This window comes from Bos grunniens, chromosome 11 (assembly GCF_055505025.1).
Source record: "Bos grunniens cultivar Pamir isolate PY7600 chromosome 11, Bosgru_T2T1.0, whole genome shotgun sequence".
Taxonomy (NCBI): Eukaryota; Metazoa; Chordata; class Mammalia; order Artiodactyla; family Bovidae; genus Bos; species Bos grunniens.
In genome coordinates, this window is record NC_141175.1 from 19,092,940 (window position 1) to 19,097,513 (window position 4,574).

Consider the following 4,574-nt stretch of genomic DNA (forward strand, 5'->3'; position numbering starts at 1 on the left):
ATCAGTTACTTCAAAGCTCCACTCATTTTGTCACTAATTTCTGGCCGTGCTTAAGTTTTCTTAAAAAAAAAGTCAATCTGATGGTTACATAAATTTTAATCTCCTTATTTATTTTTGGTAATTACAAATAATCTCTTCTAAGCCTAAATAAATTAATGGCTTAAATAACCTCATTCCCAAATAAATTTCACTTGTCAATCTACATATCTGTATAGAATTATTTTACCAAAGAAAAAAAAAAGATTGCAAAGTTTGCTTAGAGCCTTGGAATTATAACACTATTTTCCAAGGTGATTATATCAAAGGAAATATCATTAAATTTTCCTTTCCAAGCTAATGGATACCCATGGTTTAAAGTCTTGACTTCATTAATGAGAGTCTCTGAATCCAAACACCAAAGGTTTAAACGCAAACAATGAGTCTCCTTCTCCACTCTGACACTTTCCTTTTAATACTTGGCTTAACAATATTCTCTAAACAATGGTTTCTAAAGACACTCCAGGAAGAATTAGAGTTGTCCTCTCTGCCAGACTGTTCGAGAAAGAATTCCTCAGCCCTTCGCGTATGTGCTCAGTCGATTCAGTCACGTCCAACTCTTTGTGACCCTGTGGACAGACATATAGCCCACCAGGCTCCTCTGTCCATGGGATTTCACAGGAAAGAATACTGGAGTGGGTTGCCATTTCCTTCTCCAAGGGATCTTCCCAATCCAGGGATCAAACCTGTGTCTCCTGCATTGCAGGCGGATTCTTTACCAACTAAGCTACCAGGGAAGCCCTCCCCAGCCCTTGGCTATGTCATAATGTCCAAGGCCCAACCTTCGTGGCTCCTACCCTAGTGGCTGCTGGTGGCCAGCAGGAACAGAGGAGACGGGCACACAAGCACTGTGACCATTTTCTAAGAAAGATCTCATGCTGATTAAACCTTTCAGAGCATATTGAGTTTGCACAAGGAGACCTGGTTGATAGCTAACTCAGAAATCTTGGCATCATGACAGAACCAATATTTTCACAGAGGTGGCACAGTCTTAAACAATGTTGTCAGTGTGCAGGACACAGGCAGCCCTTCGATCGGCATCCAGCAAGGGTAATTTTTCCTCCACCTTTTCTGGAGAAAGGGGCTGATGAAGGGTTTGGGATGGGGGATGAGAGTGAGAAGGGTAGGCAGGGTGGCGGGGAGTTTGAGCGCCCTTCAGCACTGTTTCAATAGACGCAGCCACAGCCACAACTCACACAAAGCTGGCCCAGCCAGGTTCAAACAGGTTCAGGGATCTTGCTGACACCAGCCCCGCAGCTGTTTGGTTTTCCTAATATGTGTAGAAACAGCTACACAGAACTTGGCTTAACCTCAATTTAACCACATAAAGTCAAAAGCATGTTGCATTTCCCCTCAGTGGGAGGCGGGCCAGCAGCAGCATCTTTAGAGCCCCTGGGCCTTAATGGACCAGGGCCGCCAGAGAATGGCCCCTGCCTCTTCCTTTCCACCGGCCTCTGAGTCTCCCATCGGAGGGAGGGGTTCAGATGCTGACCCACAGAGGGAATGGCGCTTACACAACCTGGAGACTGCTCCTGGGACCTGCCAAGCATGAGGAGGGCTCCGTCACACGCCATCTGGGCATAGGCTTGGGGGTCAGGAGGGTTCAGGATCCACCCCAGAGCTCCTCGTTGGCACCTAGAGATTCACACGGTCCTCTTGGCAGTTTCCTCCTCAGGCTGGCAGGTCCTGGCCTGCCTCCCTGGGAGTGGTTTTAGAACAGATCATGTTCGTGAAGCCAACACACTGCTTGCTGAATGGCTGGTACTCAGCAAATAGTAACTGTGAGGGTTGACTCATCACTTCCCATGGTCTCCATCCATCCAAAGGTGTCCGCATCCCCAGCCAGGCCAACGAGCCATCGGGGGCTCCTGACATGTCAACAGAAGCAGAGAACACGCGATAGACATCGGCCATCCCTTTCTGGTGACTCTCACCCTCTCTCCCGGAGCCCACCCACTCCCAGCTGGAAAGGAGCGAGCATTTCATTTCTGACTCCCTCTCTCTCACACTCACAGCCAAGCGGCCTTCCTTTGCAGCAGCCTTCATCCTCCCATCCCTCTCTTTCCCCTTCTTCCAACTTCTCTGGTCCTTCCTCAGCTTGAAGCCCAGCACACTGGAAAATTCACACCCTGAAACGCAGGAGACCCAGGTTCCATCCCTGGGTCGGGAAGATCACCTGGAGAAGAAAATGGCAACCCACTCCAGTATTCTTGCCTGGAGAATTCCATGGACAGAGGAGCCTGCCGGGCTATAGTCCATGAGGTCGCAAAGTGTCAGACACAACTGAGTGACTAATACTTTTTTTCTGCACTTGTACTGAGTCCCTCCCCTGCTACACACCATCAGAATTAGGCAAGGATGAGAGAGCAGTCAGATGTCCAGGAAGCACTATCCAGGGGAGGCGGGCTGGGCAAGAAAGCCCTCACAATGTGGATCTGACATCGCTTTCTACTCAAGCTGCCCTCCTCTCTGCAGCTGAGAGTCACTCAGGGCCCTTTTCACCCATCAGACGCCCTGCCTTGATTTCTGGCCCACATCTCTAAGTGTCCAGGTCCTACCCAGCAACCCTAATGCAGGCTCACCCAGCCCATTTCAGACTTCTTACTGTGGCTCAACCACAAATTGGTCCCTATTGTTACTGACTTTCTATGTAAATAGATCTTCCCTTCCAGCTGGGAGGCAGGGTTGCTGGCATCACACAGAACCTGGTTCTCAGGCTTTGGTCTCAGCTGTGATGGAAAGACAACCCTCTGCAGGAAACAGCCCTGCTCCAACCACTGTGCCCACAAACCCTCAGTTTAGTTTGGATGGATTTCTAGCCGAGTCCTCAACACAGTGAACACCCTTATCGGGCAGGAGGCAGACTGACGAGAGAGCTGCTTCTGCTCCATTTGGAAAGCTTCCCGCTCCCTGTGAAAGGCCTGGCCGGTCCACCAGACCCAGGCTCCATCAGATTTGGAAATCCCCCTGTCACAGCATCCTCTTTCCACTCTCCCATCAGGAGGTCATCTAACTTGTCCTTGAATTTCCTCACGGATGGAGTATTCCCACCCGTGGGGGCAGGTCCTTCCATTCTTAGACGTTTCCCATTGCTAGGAGGAATTCCTGTGTATTGAGCTCACAATGGACACCAGCAAGTCTCAGTGCCTCCCAGCAGATTTTTGACTCATCGTTCCTGGTGTCACCATGGGCCGCCTCCCAGCCTGGCATTACCAGTATCGGTATCATAAGAACAAGCTGTACGCAAAGTCTCACTTCTGCTGAGGTGTCCCTGATACTACGATCCACATGTTTGACCTGGGGCGGAAGGAGACAAAAGTAGGTAAGTTCCCACTGAAGCCCTGGAGGCTGCTTATATTTGTGCCGACACATACCTGGTGAAAAGCTGTGCCAAAGATGGCTCTCGTATCTGCGTGCAGCTCCACCCCATCCACATCACCTGCATCCATAAGACATTGTCCGCACTGGAGCTGATCGGATCTGACAGGCTCCAGACAGGTGTGCGCAGTGCCTCTGGAAAGTGTCAGGGTGCGGTGGCCAGGGTCCACATGGGCCAAGTCATAATGTCCACCCGCACCAAGCTGCAGAACAAGGGGCAGGTGATTGAGACCCTCCGCGCAGCCATGTTCAAGCTCCCTGGCCACCAGAAGATTTTTGTCATGGGGATTTATGAAGTTTAATGTGGATGAATTTTAAAACATGGTGGCAGAAAAAGTGGCTCCTTTGAGATGGTTGTGGGGTTAAATGCATCCCTAATCGTGGCCCCCTGGACAGATGGCAGCTGTCCCTTCCTTACACCTGCCTGCATGCTAAGCTGCTTCAGTCGTGTCTGACTCTGTGTGACCCCATGGACTGTAGCCCGCCAGGCTCTTCTATCCATAGGATTCTCCAGGCAAGAATACTGGAGTGGGTTGCCATGCCTTCCTTCAAGGGATCTTGCCAACCCAGGGCTCAAACCCAAAGCTCCTGCCTTGCAGGGAGTTTCTTTACCATGAGTGTCGTCTGAGAAGCCCCTCTTTACTCATGTCCACCAACAAATCCTACCTTCCTGTCAAAAAAAAAAAAAATTATTGAGCACCAATTGCATGACTGTGAAGGGATAAAATGGAAAATGAGAAAAACTTAGGTTCTGTCTACCTAAGCTTACCATCAAGGGATCATTACAAGGTAAGAAAATTATTGTGTAAAGAAAAAAAATAGACCAAAACAAAATACGCCAAAGACAAATAGCAATGAACTTCTGGTTGTGAAAACACAAGAAGTGCATTTTCTTCTCTTCTTTTTGCTTTGTTTGTGTTTTTAAATATGGAGCGATGATTATTTCTTTTTTCAGACGTAAACTTCTGATTTAAAAGGCATGTGCCCCCCACGTCACCACCTACCCCCACCCAGGGTTTCTGGGAGAGCCTCCTGGTGCCAGGCTGTGGGCCCAGTTCAGGGATCAGCTCTGGTTCCTCTCCTAGCAGGTCACAGGCTTTAAGGAAATACCCCCATGGGGGCAAGCAGTTGAATGAAGAGGGCACACAGCCTGGCAACAG

At 49.4% G+C, this 4,574-nt stretch overlaps 1 pseudogene; it reads left to right on the forward strand.

The window, feature by feature from the left end:
- Positions 1-3,222: 3,222 nt before the first annotated feature.
- Positions 3,223-3,643, forward strand: LOC147362677 (large ribosomal subunit protein uL16-like; annotated as a pseudogene).
- Positions 3,644-4,574: the final 931 nt, after the last annotated feature.